This window comes from Triturus cristatus, chromosome 7, assembly GCF_964204655.1.
Source record: "Triturus cristatus chromosome 7, aTriCri1.1, whole genome shotgun sequence".
Taxonomy (NCBI): Eukaryota; Metazoa; Chordata; class Amphibia; order Caudata; family Salamandridae; genus Triturus; species Triturus cristatus.
The window spans coordinates 749,000,921-749,022,108 of record NC_140590.1 but is presented as its reverse complement, the minus strand read 5'-3'; the positions used below and the strand labels follow the sequence as shown (position 1 = coordinate 749,022,108).

Genomic DNA, 21,188 nt, shown 5'->3' with positions numbered 1-21,188 from the left:
ATTAATATATGGTTACACCTTGGAAACATCTACTGAGCATATGAAAAATATCAAGCACGATATTAAAAGCTGGTTATAATTATAAGAAATGATAATTGTAGATGTGGGATTGTGATCCGATTAGTTTCCTCTTTTTTCCTATAATATTTTTCTCTTTCCAATATTTTTCTCTTTCCAAATATTAAACCAATAAAATTAGTGTGGAGATAAGCCGATAAGCCGATATGTGCAGTCAGCGGTCCAGTGCTTCGTGTATCTGCCAGAAAAAAACGGGCAATTTAGCGTGGTTATTATCGTATACTTAAAGCAAAAGGAAATGTTGTCCCGTAACAATATTTTGGGCAAATAAAGTTTTTCCCTGGGTATAAGTTAAAAAAGGTTGCTAAATAGTTCCGGGTTATAATAGGCAGCGTAAGCGCTATTTGCGCAACAGCACTGAGTAAATTGAAAAGATTAGAAAAACATGCAAGTCGAACCACTTCCGGGGTGGATAATTCCGCATACGCTTTGCGAGTATTATACCAGTTATTTTTAAAGTAAAAAGGAACACTGGCCGTATTTAACTTTATGGTTTAACATAGGCTTTTTCGGGTAAAAGTGAGAAGGATCATTAAGTAGTTCCGGGGCACAGTCGGCAGTGAAAGTATAATCCGTGCAGAATCGTATAGCGAAACCAAGAGGAAGGCAACTATATACAAATGGGACCCTTTCCGGGTCAGATAATCATGTACACGCTAGCGGTAAACAAATACTTGGGTCCGCCTCCCCGATTGAGAGTACGATCGGATTGGACGTTTTATGGACACATCTGTGGAGGATTTCTTTCAATACAAACTAGCCTATGGGTAATAGCCTGATGGGTATTTAAAGCAACCGGGTAAGCGTGCAGTTCAATCTGCCTCTCGTTTGGAGGACGCCAGGAGGAGCCGGATACCACGCAGAAATAAAAACGGTATGGAGCTTAGTAAATGGGCTAATAATAGAGATTAACTCCAAACATTCTCTTAAAAAGTCGGTATAGAGAACTATATAAGAAGACATCTTTGTATTTGTTTAATGTATTTTTAGATTTCTACCACAAGGACTGCCTGAGAGAAACTAAAGGCTGGAAGAACGAACTCCCTTTTAGACTACCCAACACTAATAAGAAGAACATGCATTTGTGTGTTGATATGGTAGGTTCCACCAATAATATTTGTATATTGAGGGGTGCCAGCATTCAAAAGAAAGGTTTTAGGCTGAATGGGTCTTGTTTTTTCTCTATATAAACAAGCATTTGCAATGCAATAGGTCTCGCATTTATACGAGTTTGAGCTATTGGCATTGTAAATTACAATGCCTTTTATTTATGTTTTAAAAAGCCACACATAAATATTACCAAATATTCCCAAAGCGTTGGCGCTAGGCAGCTAGATTTAACGCCAGCACTAGGGGAATCGCAGGACTGCACTGCATATTGGGGAATCCCGAGACGGCAGCTACCAGGGGAGGTGGCCCCTGAAACTGGTGGCGCACGGGGCGGACCGCTCCCTCCCTCATCCCCTCCCCCTTGCTACGCCACTGCTAAAGAGAGAAAGAAGGAACAGAAGAATACAGTTTTAACAAACAAAAGGGAGGGTACAGGAACATATTAACCAAGAAAGGAAAGAAGAGTGACAAAAGTATTAAGTGCGAGTGACTTAGGAGCAGTGAAAAAGGGCGCTATAAAAGAGGTGAGTGGAACAGGAACAACACAATGAAAAGGCAGAAACAGCAAAGAAATTCGTTGCAGACATCTTGCAGGTGCAGTCCCTTGCAATGTAGCATGGAGGTGTAAAGTACCTGATGCAGAGACAGTTTGTGTCCTAATAGTAGCAGAACAGAATTCGGGTAAAATTGTTCTGTAGCCTAATGTTGCTGCAGCAGAGATGTCCAAGTAAATTAGAGGACGTAGCTTTGAATCCTGCTAAGAAAGATCAGTGGGTTAATCTGCCTGCTGTACAGGGTGTGTGTGCGTCTGTTAGTAACTTCCAGTTTATGGCTACTCATCCTTTTATGAAGCTCAGTGAGTGAATGCACGTGATGTAATGATGTTGTTGTATGTGCGCGTGCAAGTACGATGTGTGTCACTGGATTTAATTCTGATAAAATTCCTAATGGCTAATACTCCTACAGCTGAAATGACCATGTGACCTTATGAGACACATTAGCATTTCATCATCCAGAGGCCGGTAAAATAAATACCAGTGAGGACATATTAATTTTAAATATACTGCATGTGTTGAGTGGTGGGGGTTAAACAAGGATTGCAAATAAAATAGCAATCGGAAAACAAAAGATGAAAATAGAGATAGACACGGCCAATAAAATACGAAGGCGCCCTTTCCCAGCTCGAGGCTGCAGAGTTTTTAAATCGCAGTCAAAAAGCGGCACATTAAGCCGACCGGTAAATACCTAGACTCCAAAGCTGTGCATCTAAACTAGGCGGTTCCATAGACAGAGCTGTGGAAGGTTCCGTTCGGCATGTACCCCTGCCTCCTTCTTGTCAACGCAAAGCAAAGGTTGGTGAAAGTAGCAACGAAGAACAGAGGAGGGATTTATTTTAGATAACTCATCCTGAGAAGTGAAATCTGATTATTTGGTATAAATGGTCTCAGATACCACTTAATGTTCCTTCAAATGAGTTTATTCAGTGATGCAACGTGTCATCGAGCAGCTTCTTTTTCATGTTAAGACCACCTTAAATACAAGTAGTGAGCATACAGCCCCCCATGAAGCACAACAGAGCAGTTGCAATCTGCAGTGAAAATGTGGTGTCCTTGTATTATATCGGTATTAGACAGCACCTTATGACCCCAAGCGAACACCAACGTGCCAACAGCATTTGCTCGCTTTTCTTTTGCTACAGTTTTATCCTTTGAAAGGGAACTACCCTGCATATTACCGATAAAAATATATTATTTCTTGGCTAAGCATTTTAACATCGCATACAGAAAGAAATGACACAAGGAATGGCTACTTTCGTTCGCAAAATGAACTTCAAGCAACTGCTATCTAACAAATCCCGTGCCACACAATAACAGCAATTCAGTCCATTCTTAAAACTCTTCCCACAAACTAGGAGATGGGGAGAAGAAAGGGTTTGTCCAAGATCACACAACGTCTTTCAGTGGTATAGGTGAATAACACTGTGAGGCTATTCGTGGTAACGTACGTTTCCAGTAGAAAACTAAATTAAAAGGATCGCGTTACATCCTGAGACAAACATTGGATCCTGATACCGTCCCCAAAGTGGCATTACGTTTACAGTTAGGACATCGCAGCAGTAGGGTAAACATAACCGGCCAGAAGTGCCCCCAGTCATGCAGCGGAGCGGCTGTTGGTTCGGTTTTGAATGGAAGTCGCCCTCCACCCCGCCCTCAAGAGCGCCACTGCTTTCTCTGAAAGCCCGTGATCTCCTCTGGTTTACACTCGCTCTAAACACAGTGGGAGAACTTACAACTGATCAGCACATGGATGTGGTGTATTCAACCACCAAAATATCCCTCGAAAATCAGTTCGCCTGCTGAGGTGGCAAATGTTACGGCTCCGGACTATTACATAAGAAAATGTTCACCCGCGATCTCCTGTTTAAATGTATACCTATGAAATGTGTTTGTAATGTTTTGAAGAGCACTCTGGCACTCGGTGGTTGATCGTTTTTTTCTCAGAATGCATGTTCTGAATGAGGCCCGGTGGGATGGACGGGAGCAAGCAACAAAGAAAGCGAGGGACAGGCAGGAGTAGAGAGGCCTGCAAACATGCATTCTTATGGAGTGCTAAATTAACAAGCAGGAAGGGGGTGGCAAATGGTGTTCACGGGCGCTTTGATGTCCTCCGTGGCCGCGCGGCTCACTGAAAACATCAAAGCGCCCGCGAAATGTAAGTGATCGCAATCGCGATCACACTTCAAAGCGCGGCCGTGTGGCAGGCGAAAGTGAAAGAAAACGAGTGCTTTCAGGCCTCCAAATGGTGCGCGCGCCCGGCACACATGCACTGTATTTGGAGGCCTGAAAGCACTCGTTTGCACTTCCAAAACTCGCTTACTATAAGTCTCGCCAGAGCAGCGCTAAAGCGCTGTCTCAGGCGAGACCTAAAAAACAGTTGACAGATAAAGAGTAGAAATAAAAGCGGAGGCCGGTTTCAGATTGGAGTTACAGAGCTACAAACAAGTGGATAATACTATGCTAATTGACCAGGTAAAATAAATACAATAGTTTAGGATATCTATAGAATTATAGATAGCTTTAGTACATGATAATTATAATAGGATTTCCTTCAAATCAAAAACATTGGATGATAATTTAATTACAAATAAATAGAGATGTCTAGCATGAATTAAAAACCGAATGAATGCAAATTATTCCTTTCCTTTATAAAAAAAAAAAAGGGGGGGGGGTGAGAGATATGAAACTGATTGACATGTTATTGCTCTACAGATTGCTTTAGGAAAGAAATGTCCTTAAAGATCAGACTAACTTCAGAGATATAAAGGAAATGACATAAGGTAATCGTTCATTTTGGAGAAAGAATTTTCTCTTTATATTTGAAACATGTAATTGAATAGGAACATGAGGTTTCAAAAATAAAACTGAACAATCAGTACTTCCTTTAAGACAAAGACCACCACTGAAGGATAATAAATACAGAGCCTATTTGATAGAACAACTATGAATAAATATATGAAATCTAGAGGGTGTATGAAAACACATAATAGGAGTGTAAAAATTGTGAGTCATACAAAAATCATATTATTATCAATGTTTAAAGAATTAAGACATAAGAGAAGTAATATGTATGTAAAGAATCTAATATGATACGATTTATCAACAGGGATGTGAAACTATGGTAACCAACCAGTGCCAAGTATAGGAGAGACATATATTTTTGGGTCTTGAAAAAGATGGAACATTGAATAAAGCCATCGAAACGCGTGGACGCTCATATCAACATAATCGTTGGAAGAAGTTCTCCTAACAAGATATAATTGGAGAAAAGGTTTAGGAGGAAAATTTGAGAAAAGTTTATTGTCAGAACGGATATGTAAACCAATGACAAAAAACATTGTCTTTTGTTGTCTTTCTGTGATTTGCATGTTATAGCTAAACGTCTCGATAAGGGAGGTTACTATCTGTGAGGTTGTGTTACATATATTGTATTTTAAAACATCAGACAGTTTTATGTCTATTTTTAATCATATTGGTATTGTGTTTTTAATAAATTCTTTGGGAAATATAGTGATCACTATGGTTTTTTTGAAATTGTGATGTTCTAACACATGGGCTCAGAATTTGGGGTGCGAATAAGATTGAGTTTAATCGTTTAACGAACTGTTATCACCAAGGGATAATACATTTTCACTACCTATAGTAGTACTCTAATCCCCTGGTTGTAAAGGGGTCTCTCTCAATTTCCTTTTGGCACTCCATCAAAGCCTTCGGCTCCATAACCCCACAATCAGAGCACGGTTTTGTGTTGTGGTTGTGCTCCAGGCTCCCGAGACACACTAGATGGGCGTCCGTGACCGACATGGCGTGGTGACAAGCGCTGCATGGGTTGAACCCAAAGGTCTTCTTTGACATCCTACACACCAAAAGAAATTGACTAAAAGTCAAAAAAATCTGTCAAAGTGACAGAGGGTAGCTCTCTTTAACAGATTTGCACTGACTGTCACGGAAAGAAAAGAACTGACATCAGTGTGCCGAGGTGGCACCTATATAGACGATGTGGACATCACAACGAACCCACCGGCCACGACGTCATGTAGAATCGACCGAAGCCACATATTGACGCGCAGGGTACTGCTATCGAGAATCTTCTGGATCCAGCCTAACGACTGGAAGTTCAAATGTAAGGAATCTGCGGCTAGATGTCTCTATCAGATGTCCGAATTACACCCTATATCACACCCAGGGGTTGTGTGTACTGACTGCCTGACACTCAGTTGGCCAAGCAAAAAAATCCACCTCCTCACTTCTTTTAGACACTGCCAGTGTTAAGAAACGTGGAGGGCCTAAAAAAACACTTTGGTTAAAAAATGACATCAAGGTGGTGACTCAATAGAACACATCAAGGGCTGGGGTATACCAGTTGTGTCATGCTCAACAGCTCAAGCAAAATAAATAAGTGACCCTTTATAACACACCAAGGGCCAGGGGTGTACCTGTTGTATCACGCCCAACAGTTCGAGCGAAAATACATTGCAGCTACCCTCACACTCTCTAGTGGGCTGACTACAGAAAAGTGATCTACACTCTTGTCCTAGTTTGCCACACGTCACATGCTAAGGCTAAGAACAAGATGTAGTCTTTTACCCTGTGATGGCGGCCTCCAGATGGACCTCCGTCCCGCATATTCAGCAGAACCTCTAATCAAGGCTGGCTTAGTGTATGGTGTACACTTAAAGCAGTGAGACACCTTGCACTTATCCAGGGAACCCTAATATTGATTTTAGTGGTCTTTGATAACCTTAAGGATCTCAGAGGGGTAGCTATGGAGAACAGTATTCAGGCATATCTTGACGGAGTGTAAAGCAGCTTGATTTAACACATTTAATCAATAGTGTAGATTATATGAGAAAGAACCACACAGCGTTTATGAAACATAAGGATATTCGTTAACACAACACAATCACTGCCAGTTGATATATCTCCTATCTTGAAATATCAAGAATACTTAAAAGAAATCAGGTAAGTACCACAAGTATACACTGGTCTCCAAGGGGAGACCAATCCATATACTAAACAAGTGGAATGTGAACTGCAAAGGAGAACATAAAGGAGCGTGGTGAACCAGGAACCACCCAACGTAGGTGTAGGAAGATAGGATCCTTCCAGCATGGTTACCCTCCCTTTTTTGCCTGGTGTCAGAGTGTCTTTGACTAGTCTGACTGGGATCCTGCTAATCAGGATCCCAGTAACTGTGCTTCTTCCCTAAGTTTGACTATGGTAAGTACTTCTGTACATCCACAATTGGCTCTGGTGTACCCTTGTAAGTCCCTAGTATATGGTAATAAGGTACCCAGGGATTAGGTATTATGCCTCCTATGAGAGACCACTTAAACTGTGATTACAGGCCTGCCATTGCAGCCTGTGTGAGTTGGTACTTGCACCCCTCATGATATATATATGTGTTCTTATATCTGAGGTCACTACAATTAAAACCTATAAGTCAGCTCTATGGCAGGCTTTTCAGTCCTGAAAGCAGGATTCTGGGTTATAAGTGCGAGGGTGCATCTGCATGAGAAGGACACCGCTACAAACCCCGGAGTCGATTCTCCATCTTTGTAAGTGTGGCCAGTCATTTTGATACATTAAGTGTCCATCCATTATTACGCAATGGCTAATTATGTAGTGGCTGTGCCGAACCCGGCCATGTTTCGTATCAAACATGTTGGAATCATACTCCAAAACCATTACCGGTGTTGGAGGTATGATTGAGCGCACCAGGGGGCTCCTCTGAGAAGCCCCCAGTACTCCCCGTAACAGCCTTTCAGGATCTGTCAGCAAGCTAGTTCTGCTGCCTGCCGACCCCAGACACGATTCTGCCCTCCAGCTGCTGAGCTGAGCTAGAGCAGGGGAAGGTAGATCAATAGGTTTCCTGTCACAGGGAGATGTTGCCACCTTCCAGACAGGACTTAGTGTATTTGGCTGGTATGGGGCGCTTGTCAGCACCACCAGATTGTTTTGAAGGGCACATTTGGTGCCCTCTTTGCATACTCCAGTTTGAACCAGTTCAGGGAGCCCTTGGCTCCCGCTCTAGTTTGAAACTGGACAAAGGACAAGGGAGTATCCTCGTCTCTGTCCAATCCCTCCTCTGGGAGGAACCCCTGAGTCATTCCAACCCTTTCCCTGGGGTATTTAAGGGTTTACCTGTGGGTAGCTCTTCAGATTCATTGTGGGACAAGACTCAAGCCTGAAACCACTCTTCGACCGTCTGGACTTCGCCTGGAACTAGGGCTGCATCAAGGAAGACTCCTGCTGCTCTTATTCTGGCTATTCTGCAAGTATTCTACATCGTCTGTATCTGTGCTTCATTTAGGATCTTCAACAGACCTGTGGGCATCAAGAACACCCGAAGTAATCTCTCTTGGAGTGAAGGAGTCACTCCCCTGCATCTGCAGGCACCTCAGTGAAGCTGACCGGTCTGCTGCTCTTTGCATCACACGGACTTTGAAAGGCTCACCAACACAGGTGGTAGTTCTTCAACTCCCTTGAAGCCTGCCCTGTCCTCTCAGGAAATTTGAGGCCAGTATCCCTCGTTGGGACTGCTGGGACCAAGCCCCTGTGCACAACATCCACTTGCCCTTGCCAACGCTTGTTAGCTTTGCACTCCTGAGATCTTCGAGCTACAAGAAGCTCCAGCCTCCAGCATCTCTTCCTACCAAATATAGTGTCCTCACTGCATCCTCTACACCACGGGCCTTCCTTCTTGGTGAGCTGTTTGAGGTCCTCTTGGGACTCCTGTGCCTCTGGCCTGTGGGTCCTCCTAGATGGTCTTCTTCTGCTTCAGTGGGCTCCCCTGCTTGCTCGGGGCCTGCTCAGATTCTCCTGCTTGGTGGTCCAGCTGCCAAGGTTTGTTGGTGCTCTCGCCGAAATCTGACCCCCTGGCTCTCCACTTCCAACGTGGGATAGCTTGTGCACGGCTCCTTTTCTTTCTCAGCATTGCCTGGTTCTCTCAGCTGCAGTGACAAGGTCACCATCAACACTTCTGAACCATGCAAAATCGGTGGCCATTGCCCTTCTGTGCCTCCATGACACCTCTGAATGACAAACTCTGTCCCCTCTGCTTGCTAGTTCTTCCCTTCAAGAATCCACCTTTGGATTCCGCCTGACTCTTGTACAGTCTTCTCCAACTGAATCTTCATTAAGGTCTACAGTGGTTTCCGACGTCACTTGGCACCCATACCCTAGCTTCCCTGGTAGAAGTATCCTAGTACCTGGGATATACATGGGTGGGCTGACTCTCCAACCTTCTGTCTTCGATGGAGTTTATTCATTGTCCACTGGGAACAGTTCTTCTTCAAATCTCCAACTGAGACTTCCACGTTGACTACTATTGGACACGGACCTGTGTTTCCACTGTGCACACAGCCTCTGTGGGGTTCCTGGTTACTTACCTTGGGTGGTTCCTTGGGTCTCAAGCTCCTCTGCGTCTCCTGGTCCAAGCCCCAACTTCAGTTGCTGTTCACATTCCACTTTTTAGTATACATTTGGTCTCCCCTTAGAGACCACTGCATTTTGTGCTACTTACCTATTCTATTCTATTCTATTGTTTTGGTAGAGCGCAACAGCTGCCCCAGCAATGAGGCGTCCCGGCGCTAGAAACCCAGATCCAAGTCAGAGAGGAGAGTAGGACTAGAGGGGTTACAGGCAAGGGAATAGAAACGTTTTCACAGCTTTCCGGAATGCTGGTAGGCTGTCTATAGAACGGATATGTTGTGGCAGGTCATTCCACAGCTTGGCTCCGAGGAACCTAAAGGAGCGGCCGCCCATGCGGCTGAGTTTTATTCGAGGAACGCAAAGAAGATTTCGGTTGGAGGATCTGAGGGTCCGTGCCGGGACGTAGGGAGTGAGGAGGGGTTGAAGCAAGGGAGGGGTGTTGAGTCTGAGAATTTTGAAGGACATAACAAGGGTCTTGAATTTGATTCTAGAATCAACGGGTAGCCAGTGTAATCTTTTGATGGTTGCTTTGGCTGAGCATCTGCGGGGGAGGCCGACCAGAGTTCTAGCCGCGGAGTTCTGCACACGTTGGAGACGTGCTATCTCACATTTGTTGGCACCAAGAAGGAGTACATTGGCGTAATCTAGTCGCGAGAGGATGGTAGCTTGAATAATTAGTTGTCGGGTTTTGGCGTTGAAAAAGCCTAGAATGTGGCTGAGGCTTCTTAGTAGGCCAATGCAGGTGCCGGCCACTTTCTTGGTGTGGGACCGGAAGTTGAGTGAGTCGTCCATCCAGACGCCCAGGTTTTTCACTAGTTTTTTTGGGGGGGGGATGGTGCCCAGGGAAGACGGCCACCAGTGTTCATTCCAAAGGTTGGTGTTATTTCCCAGGAGAAGAACCTCTGTCTTTCCGCCGTTAAGCTGGAGACAGTTCATTGTCATCCACTGGGCAACTGCAGAAAGTCCGTTTTTGAAGTTAGAGGAGAGGTTGGAAGGACCTTCTGAGAGAGCGATGGCCAGCTGTGTATCATCGGCGTATGATACTATTGTCAATCCCCATTCTTTGGCCACTGTCGCCAAAGGCTGGACGTAGAGATTAAAAAGGGATGGGCTCAGTGTAGAGCCCTGCGGGACTCCCTGTGTAATGGGGTGGGGTTTGGATAGGAAGGGAGGGGCGGAGACTCGAAAGGATCTGTTTTCGAGGAAAGATCTGAACCAGTTCAAGGCATGATCAGTTATTCCCGAGGCCTCCAAACGATTGAGAAGGATGGTATGGGATACCGTGTCAAAGGCCGCGCTAAGATCCAGAAGGATCAGCGCAGCGCTTTGACCGGCATCTAAGATCGTTCGGAGGTGCTCTGTGGTGGTTAAGAGAGCTGATTCAGTGCTATGACCTGGTCTAAACCCGTTTTGCGTTGGGTCCAGGATGTTGTTTTTGACCAAGTGCTGGGACAGGGAGCTGTTGACATGAGCTTCAGCGAGTTTAGACAGCCATGGGAGCAGGGAGATAGGACGAAAGTTCTCCGGTTTAGATGGGTCTAGAGTGGGTTTCTTGATGATGGGCGAGACCCAAGCTTGCTTCCAGGCTGAAGGTACGCACGCTGAAGTGAAGGAGAGGTTCAAAATGGCGTTAAGTGTTGGTAGAAAGAAGTTGAGTGACTCCAGGAATTGGGCCGGGCGCATAGGGTCTGCAGGGGAACCAGATTTGACCTTTTTGCATAATCTGAGGAGGATATCATCGGTGATTTCTGGGATGTGCGTCATGTTCGAGTAATTGGGGGAGGAGGAGGTGCTGGTAGTGCTAGGGACGGGCTGAGGGAAAGAGGTGTAAATCTTCCGTATTTTATCGACAAAAAAACTGGCGAGGTCTTCGCACTGCTGCTCGGAGGAGATAGTAGGGAGGGGGGCTTTGCTGCTCTGCAGTTCTTGTACTAGTTTGAAGATTTCTTTAGCAGGGATAGGGCTAGAGTCGATCTTGTCGGCGTAAAAGGCGGAACGTGCCGCACGGATGGCTTTGTGATACGTTTTCTGTAAACCTAGATATTTTGCTTTGTCTTCTAAGTTGTAGTCTCTGCGCCAAAGGCGTTCTGCCTTTTTGCTATTGCAATTGGAGTATTATTGTGTATTCGTCTTTATATCTCAGGGTAGGAGATATACCAATGAGGCAGTGAGTGTTGTGTAATGCATTGACATATATCTCGATATACACAGTGTGGTTATTTTTCGTTTAACCTACACCACATGATTAACCTGTTAAAACAAGCTGCTTAACACTCCTTCAATACAAGCCGGAAGACTGCTCTCCAAAGCTACCACTTTGAGAGCTTCAAAAGGTTTTTAAAGCCCACTAAAATCACCATAAGCATTGTCTGGATTATTGCAAGGTGCCTCCCCTAATTAGGTGTGCACCATATACGAAACCAGCATCATACAATATGTACCCCGAAACCCCAAGAAAGCTGGAAACACAGCTGTGTATTCAGTAGAAGTTAATGGAGAAGTTGCGGTTGGAGTTTTGAAGAAAGAGGGCCCATCCCAAAGGACCCCGAAGAAACCCTCTGAAGGACGGAAGATTGGAGAGTAATCCCACCCATGGATTTCCCAGAGAAGCTGGGTTCATAGGGGTGAAGTGACTTCGGGACCGCCCGAAGATGACAATGGGCGACTCAGGAAGAAATGCCTCTGGAGAAGTGTGAGAAACTGGCTTAGTATATGATGCTTACTTATGTATGGGTAGCACCCTGCACTAATCCAGACAACCCTTATGGTGATTTTAGTTGTCTTAGACAACCTTAGAAATCTCTCTAAGTGATAGCTGTGGAGAGAAGCCTTCAGGCTTAGTCCAGAAGGAGTGCAAAGCAGCTTGTTTTAATCTTATTGGTATAGATTAAGTGAAAAAGAACCACACAGTGTATTTATAAAAATATGTATTGATTATAAGACACTCACTAACACATACAAATATCTCTACCCAGAGAAATACAAAATGTACACAATATTGTGCAAAAAAAATAGGTAAGAAGCGTGTATTACAGAGTGATCACCAGTGGGGGACCAAACCATATACTGAAAGAACAAGTTACTTACCTTCGATAACGATATATCTGTAAGAAACATACAATTACCCCATGGCGTCAAACTGGATCCAGAAAAATTTGCTTCAACAGTACCTCTGCGCGTCGAAAGGTGGTGTCGGTCGGCTCCACGTCCGTCGTTGGCGTCGTGGTCGCTGGGATGGCGTCGCGGTAACTACTTAGACACCACTCTGGCGCGCTGACATCAGTTCTGTACACAACTTTCTGTGCCAGAAAAGTAGAGCCATGCAAGACACTGACCACTGGTGCACAAAACTAGGGCCCTCAAAGGATGTCCTTAACCCCCCGGACTTGGCTGTCCAGGCAGTAGTGTCTGGTAAACATGTGCAGCGATGCCCACGTAGCTGCCTGACAGGTGTCATTTAGAGGGACTCCTCGTCCCAAAGCAGTAGTGGCTGCCGTCGCCATGGTGGAATGGGCGCGTAGCCCCACTGGAGGCTCCTTTTTTGCTAGAGTATAGCAGATTTTAATACACAAAACGACCGATCTCGAGATGGTTCGCTTGTGTACGGCCCGACCTTGCTTGGCGCCCACGTAGCCAACAAAGAGCTGGTCATCCACCCGGAACCGTTTGGTGCGATCCAGATAGAAGGAAAGCACACGTTTTGGGTCCAGACAGTGGAGCCTCTCTTCCTCTTTTTTTTTTTTTATTTGTTTATTGGTTCCGGTCGACATCGAACACAGGACACATTACAGTACATCACAGTCATATATAATATATAATTGCATCTCAATTTATACATTAAAACATCTTTTTGTTTCCTTATTTGGGGAGATCACTTACAATTCATTGCAACTCGGGTTTCCAGATCTGACTTTAGGTTCCTTGAGTGCACTTTCATAAAATTAATGTCAAAATACATGTCCTGGTCACACTACTCCAACATTCCCCCTGGTCTCCTCCCACCAGGAGGTTGATAGAAGTGTCTCATATTCTACTGTCACGCTAGTACCCTGACCTCACCCGTCCAACTGTGCAAGTTGGAGATATTGCATCAGAGGTTCCCAGTAATCTCTAGGTCTGGATGCCTACAGTAGTTCTTCCGCGTAGACTTCCAAGGTGTCTCTACAGTATGACATGTCCTTAAGCCAGTCTTTGAACCTGGGGGGGGCGTTTGCTACCCCATCTTATAGCAACACGGCGCTTAGCTAGCAAAAGCGCTACAGCCAAAAAATGTCTTCTTTTTATGGGTGTAAGTTTATATATACCCAATAGGCACACAAGTGGGGCATTTGGTATCATTTCAGATAACATAGTTGTGAGTGCTCCCGTAACTTCTTCCCAATATTTATGTATCGTGGGCAGGCCCACGCGGTATGTAAGAAGTCTGCATGTAAAGCCTCGCATCTATAACACTTATCATTTGGCCGAAGGCCGTATGTGTGTAACTGAGCCGGGGTATAAAAAATTTTATGTAAGAATTTAAAGTGTATTATGCACAAATTGCAGTTTGGCGTCATCAGTTGTAGCTGTGTGCAACTATATTCCCAATCTTGTTCACTTATAGTGTCACCCAGTAGCAAATCCCTTTTTATTAAGCGATCTGTTCACAGTTCCGCCGTGCTCTGATTGTGCTGCTTTGCATAAGCGTGTGACTAATTTCCGGCGGCTAGGTGTAACTATCAGTGTTTGCAGTGCTTGTAATTGTGGTGGTTCCTCCGGGAATGAGGCGTATAATTCCCTTATCGCCGTCTGCAACCGCTAATAGGCAAACAGTCTCATGGGAGTATTTTGTATGCTTAAGGATGGGTCCTCTCTCTGGATAATCTACCATGTGGGAATACATCTGCCATGGTATTCAGTTTCATTTCGCCTAACAGCTGTAGCATACTTTTTTCCTGCGTAACTGACAGTCTCGGGTGGTACGCGATAGGAAGTGATGGTGCATAAATGGGAAGTTTTTGCGCTCGACGCGCTAGCATATACCAAGCTCTCGAAGTACAGTGCACTGTTTGTATCCTATCATTGCGGGTAAACGACTTTGGGTCCGATGTATAGGCTGTCAATGTGGTCGGGTATACTCTGTCCCTTTCCACTGACACGTGTGGTATGTACGCGTGTGGTGGTAGCCAGTAGTGAGCATGTTGTTGTTGTGCCTGTGCACAATAATGATATAGTTGGAGATCTGGTGCCCCGAATCCTCCTTTGTGGTATGGTTTTGTCAGTGTATCCCAGCGTATTCTGGCCTGTTTTCCCGCCCATGTCAGCTTCTGCATTGCAGTTCTCAGTTTTGAAAACATTGCCTGCGTTAGCCAAATAGGCATATTGCTAAATAAATATAAAAATTTGGTAGGATAATCATCTTTTGCAGAGCTATCCGATCTGCTAGGGAAAGAGGCATCCGTATCCATCTGTCTATCTGTTCGTCCAGTTCTCTCTTCCTCTTTAGAAGGGTGCAGAGACGGAAAGATAGTGGGCAAAGTGATGGTGTGCCCAATATGAAAGGAGGTGACTACTTTGGGAAGGAAGGATGGACGAGTTCTTAGGACAACCTTGTCCGGATGTACAGCCAGAAAAGGAGGCTTGGATGAAAGAGCCTGGAGCTCACTCACTCTTCTGGCAGATGTGATGGCTACCAGGAATGTAGTCTTAAGAGTTAAGAGTCTGAGAGGACAGTTGTGAAGCGGCTCAAAGAAAGCGCACATCAAATAGGTCAAGACCAAATTCAAGTCCCACTGAGGCATTACGAAGGGAATAGGAGGAAACAGAGGAGCAATGCCTTTTAAGAAACGATTTACAACCGTGTTCTTGAAGAGAGAAGGCTGATCAGGAAGCCTAAGAAAGTCAGAAATGGCCGAGAGATAGCTCTTGATAGTGACCAGAGCAGAGCCCTGCTGGGACAAAGAAGGGAGGAACAAGAGAACCTCAGAAAGAGGGGCAGGAAGGGGATCCACAGCCTTTGCTGCGCACCATGCCACAGTTTTGTTCCATCGGCAAGCATATACCGTCTTAGTGGAGGGACGCCTGGCTGCCAAGATTACATCACAGACTTCGGGAGGCAAGTCAAATGATGTCAACTGCCGCCGCTCAATCTCCACGCAAGGAGGTGGAGGCTGGACAGTTTCGGGTGGAGGACCGTCTCCTGCTGCTGCGACAGAAGATCCTCCCAAAGAGGCAGTCTGATCGGAGAATCGATGGCCAGGCTGAGCAGCACGGGTTACCAGACTCTTCGTGCCCAATCCGGAGCCACAAGAATGACTTGGGCCCTGTCATGCCTGATCTTCTTCAGCACTCTGGGAAGTAGTGGTATAGGAGGAAAGGCGCACAACAAACCGCAACTCCATTCGCGATGAAAAGCATCGCCTAGCAAGCGCCGCCTTGGGAATTCCAACACGCAAAATTGCTGACATTGCGCGTTCTCTTTGGTGGCGAATAGATCTAACCAAGGCCCTCCCCACTGTCGAAAAAGACCTTGCACCACTTCCGACTGAGTTGGTACGCCCTGGCGTTCAGAGAACCTGCCAGGTGTTGAACCACCAGGAATATGCCCTGATGTTCCAGCCATGTCCAGAGGCGAAGGGCCTCTTGACATAGGGTCCACAGCCCCACAATGCCTTGTTTGTCACAGTACCATATGGTGGTGGTGGTGTCTGTGAACACCTGCACTACTCTTCCCTGAACAGAGGGAAGGAATGCTTTCAGTACAAGATGAACCTTCTGGAGCTCCAGAAGGCTGATGTGAAGCCCGGACTCCGCCGGAGACCAGAGGCCTCTGATCTCCACTCTCTCCCATGTAGCCGCCCCATCCCAGAAGGGATGCGTCCGTCACCACAGTGTGGTCTGGCTGGGAAAGGGCGAGGGATCTGCCCTTGACCCAATCCTGGTTTGTGAGCCACCACTGCAGTTGTCGTGCAGTGCCCTCCGAGATCTGGACGCAATCGGACAGATTCCCCTGATGCTGTGGCCACTGTAACTTCATGTCCCACTGCAGAGCCTGCATATGCCACCTGACATGATCGACCAGCAGGATACAGGAGGCCATGAGGCCCAGCAGCCTCAGAGTTATTCTCACCGAAATCCGGGATAGAGGCTGAAACATTGGTAACATAGCCCAAATATCTCGGACGCGCTGTTCGGAAGTATAGACCCGAATTTGCATCGTTTCCAGAACCACTCCGATGAAAAGAAGCTTCGGAGAGGGAATCAGATGCGACTTCGGCACATTGATGGAGAACCCCAGCGAATGCAGGAGGTCGGCCAAAGTCTGGAGATGGGAAATGACTGCCTGGGACGAGCCACCTTCAACAGCCAGTCGTCGAGATAGGAGAAGACTTGAAGCTCTGATCTGGGCAGATGAGCTGCGACCACCGCCATCACTTTCGTGAACACCTGAGGGGCGCTGGTAAGGCCAAAGGGGAGCACGGTAAACTGAAAATGGTTGTGGCCCACCGTTAATCGTAGGTACCGCCAGTGGGAAGGCAATACGGGGATGTGAAAATAAGGGTCCTGCAAGTCCAACGCTACCATCCAGTCTCCAGGGTCCTTGGCAGACAAGACCTGAGCCAAGGTCAACATTTTGAACTTCTCCTTCTGGAGGAAAAGGTTGACGTCCCTGAGTTCTAAGATAGGATGCAGGCCTTTGTCCTTGGGTACCAGGAAGTAGTGTGAGTAACAACCACAACCTACTTCTGGCACAGGGACTCATTTGGTAGCTTCCTTGGCCGACGGAGCCGTAACTTCCTGGCAGAGAAGGGCCAAGTGATCCTCCGATATGCAATGGAGTGATGGTGGCATGGAGGGAGGGGTAGTTTCAAATGGAAGGGAGTAACCCCTTCAGACTATTTGCAAAACCACCTGTCCGACGTGATGTTTTGCCAGTGGGGGAGGTGATGGTGGATCCTGCTGCCCTTAGGTAACTGGTTGCCCTGAAAAGTTGGACTAGGAATGTTTGGAGGCTGATGCAGGGTGGGCATTGAAGGAATGGCCTGCCTGTTGGCCCCCAAACCTGTGACGCTGGGTCCCACGTGCCCAGCCACGCAAAAGCTGGGTAGCCTGTGTGGACCTGTGGCTCTGGGTGGACTTGGTGGGGCACCGCTTCCGTATCCATGAAAGAGGTGAAAGGTAGACTGCATGGGACGAGAAGTTGATGTGAGAGGCAAGGACTTGGCTGTGGCCTTAGAGTCCTTGAAGCGCTCAAGCCCGTTGTCTGCCTTGTCACCAAACAGGCGACAGCCATCAACGGGCATGTCCAAAAGTGTGGATTGGACATCCCCAGAGAAGCCAGATGTTCCCAGCCAGGCGTAGAGCCTCAGGGCTACCAACGTGGAAACTGTCCTACCCAGCGAGTCGGCGGATGGTAAACTTAGCTGCGTCTCCGCCCACAGCAACAGCGTGGGTAAGCACGGCCCGGACCTCCTCCCGGAACTGTGGCAGCACTTGCGCAACCATATCTCACACCATGTGTATATAACGGCCCAAGAGGCATGCGGTGTTCACCGACCACAGTCCTAAATTGGCGAAAGAAAACCTCTTCTTCCCAAAATGGTCCAGCTTCTTGGATTCCTATCTGGGGAAGCAGTAGGGAATGCACCTTTTGAGGATAAGTCTTAGACCACCAAGCTCTCAGGGGTAGGGTGTTGGGCGAGAAAAAATGGGTTGCCCTGGGCCGGGCGGTGGGTTCGGGCAATCATCCTATCCACAGGAGCCCTTGTGCTGGGCTTGGACCAAGTGCCCAGAAGGATGTCAGTGAGAGCCTCATTAAAAGCCAGTAGGGGTTCCCAAGAGGCTGCTTCCAGCTGAAGCATCTCAGTCCAGGTTAGTCCTGACAGCCACCATAGGAAGCTCAAAGCCCAAGGCCTCAGCCACCCTACGCAACACCCCAATGTAGGAAACTCCCTCCTCCGTAGCCACGGTAGGGGGAGAAAGCATACAAAGGTCTGGGGAGATATCCAGACCACTGGCATCACCCAACTCCTTTCGCCAAACCAGGGATGAACAGCGGCACAAAAGTACCCTCCGGCGCAGGTACCGGCGATTGATGTCAGTCCGGCGCCGTGTCCAAATCGAGGGTAAGGCTGGGGTCAACACCGGCTGGAGGGAAAACAGACGTCAGGCGTCCTCACTGGAATCAGTGCTGGGGAAGGTACCATGAGGTTGACCAGCACTAATCCGGATCCAGGTCCGTATCCTTGGGGACACTGCGGCACCGAAGCCAGAGCCACCAGCATCGAAGGCCCAGGGCCCCCAGATGAGTCCGTGGGGCTCGAATGAGCCCCAGCGAAGTCAGGCTGCCCAAAGATACTGTGGAGCACGTTGTAAAATGCACAAATCTGGGCAGGCTCCGGGAAATATAAGGAAGCAAAGAGCTATCCCAGCGGGCTCTGAGGAAGGAGTTGGACAGCGATGACGCTCCGGGTCCCACTGGCCACGGACGGGAAGAAGGCGAAGAGCGACGATGCTTCTTCGCCTTCTTCTTGTGCTTTGACTTACCTGAAGAGTGTGAAGAATCCGAGGTTGAATGGTGATGGCACCGGGACCGGTCCCGCAACCTTTCCCTCGACTGGGACCGCGAACATCGTAGAGTGGACTGCCGGGCCCCAAAAGCTTTCGAGACTGCTCCTGCAAAGACTTTGTGTTCATAGCCCAGCAGTCGGAGCACGATTTCGGGTCGTGGTTGCACTCCAGGCACCAGAGACACACGAGGTGTGATCGGTGACTGACATCAACTTGTGACACGAGTCACAGGGCTTCAGACCAGGCCGATGGCTGGACATCCCTCGTGCACCAGGAGCCGAAGACTCAAAAGATGTCGACAAAGTAATTAAGAGGCACGCTCTCTCCAGATCTGCGCTGGCACGGAAAAAGAAAGAAATGATTTCAGCGTCTACATAGACACCGCAATGCCATCTCGGTGACCACAATGCCGACGACAATCGTGGAGTCGACCTACGCCACTTACTGACACGCAGGGGTACTGCTACGGAAAACTTCTCCCCAGATCCAGTATGAAGCCTGGGGGTAATTCTAAGGTAAGGAATCTATAACTTCGGTCTCTTTCAGATACCCAGTTTTAGGTTGTGAGGTGTCTATGGGCCCACCCTCCTGGAGAGGATTTTGGAGGGCTACCTGGGACTCCCTATTTTTTTCTTTAGAATGCTCACCCTCTTTCCCCCGGGGACGCTTTGTAACCCCTTTCTTATGGTTACCCCCAGTGGACGTTTTGGTCACCCTAGTTCTGACCTAGTGGTCCGCCTTCTTTCCGTATTCTTGGGGAGAAATTGGACCTAGGTCTACCAGATACTGATGCAACTTTTCATTAATACATTTACTTAAAATGTGTTCCTTCATAAACAAATGATAAAGTGTAGGAAAGAAGGATCTGCTTTCATGGATACCCCTACTTTTTGCTGGTGTCCTTCCATTTTTCTGACTAGTTTGACTCTGATCCTGCTTATCAGGACTTCAGTCACTGTGCTCTCTCCCTCAATTGGCTTATGGTAAGTACTTTGGTACCTTCCTAATTGGCTACTGGTACACCTTTCTAACTCCCTAGTAAATAGTACTAAGGTACCAATGGCATAGGTATGACAGGGGTCTCCCATGGGCTACTGCATATATTATGCCACCCGTGAGAGACCACTCATACAGTGACTACAGGCCTGCCATTGCAGCCTGTATGACCTGGTGCCAGCACCACTCACCACAGATATAGGTATCCTTAAATCTGAGGTCATTGCACTTAAAACCTATAAGTCACCCCTAAGATAAACCTTTCAATCCTGAAGGCAGGGTGCTTGGTTATAAGTGTGAGGGTGCCCTGCATGAGCAGTCACCCCTAACAAACGTGGGAGTCGGTTCTCTTGGCGTTGTAAGTGCGGTCAGCCATTTTAGACATATAGTGGACATCAAGTCCAATACGAGATGTCTAACTATATATTGGCTGCAGTGAAAAAGGTCATGTTTGGTATCAAACATGTTGGAATCCTACCTCAACGGTCCAGTGTTGGATGTAGGATCCCATGTAAAGGGAGCCCCCATGTATTCCCGATACAAGCCTTTCAGGGTCTAATAGCAAGCTAGTGCTGCTGCCGACCAAGACACGATTCTGCTCTCTTGCTGCTGAAGGTAGAACAACAGGTTTCGTGCCACAGGGAGGTGTAACCATCTTCCTGACAGGACTCAGTGTATTGGGCTGGGTGAGGGGCACTTGCTAGCACCACCAGACTGCTTTCAAGGGCCCATTTGATGCCCTCCTTGCATACCCCAGTTGAAACCAGTTCAGGGAGCTGTTGCCCCCCACTCTGGTGCGAAACTGTACAAAGGACACAGGAGTATCCTCCCCTCAGTCCAGCCCCTCCTCCGTGAGGGACCCCTTAATCATCCCAACCCTTTCCTTTGGGTACTTAAGGGCTTTGGGATACAACAATCTTCAGCCTCCAGCATCTATTCCTGCCAAGTATAGAGTCCTTACCACATCCTCTGCACCATGGAGCTTCCTTCTTGGTGAGCTGCTCGAGGTCCTCTTGCGTTTGGCCTGTGGGTCCCGCTGAGAGTCTTCTACTGCTTCAGTGAGCCCCCCTGCTGGCTTGGGGCCTTCTCTGACTTTCTTGGTTGTGGCGAGTCCCTTGGACCTTGCTGGTCTCAATGTTGCTCCTTCTTCATTCTCCACATCAGTTGTGCCTACCAAGGCTTGTTGGTGCTCCCACCGGATAACAACCACCTGGTCACGGACATCTGACATGGGACAGTTCCTGCAGGGCTCTTGGTCTTCCTCAGCATCACCTAGTCCTGACTACTGCAGTGACAAGGTCACCATCAAGTCATCAGTGGGAATTGCTCTTCCATGCCTCCTGGTCACTCCTGAGTTGCATAGACTGTCCCCCCTTCTTACAGATTCTTCACTTCCAGAATCCATCCTTGGATTCCATCGGACTTCTTCACCTTCTTCTTCAGAGGCACTTATCTCCAAGTCTT

At 47.2% G+C, this 21,188-nt stretch overlaps 1 protein-coding gene and 1 long non-coding RNA gene across 3 annotated transcripts in view; one reads left to right on the top strand and one right to left on the bottom strand.

Annotated features, from left to right (window-relative positions):
* The window catches only part of DNAH17 (dynein axonemal heavy chain 17), a 14,992,541-nt gene that overhangs the window by 8,597,177 nt on the left and 6,374,176 nt on the right, over positions 1-21,188 (bottom strand). The window lies entirely within an intron of this gene.
* LOC146810462 (uncharacterized) lies at positions 681-5,253 on the top strand. The gene is made up of 3 exons (XR_014965692.1): positions 681-952; positions 1,069-1,175; positions 4,852-5,253. It is a non-coding gene; the product is annotated as an uncharacterized LOC146810462 (long non-coding RNA).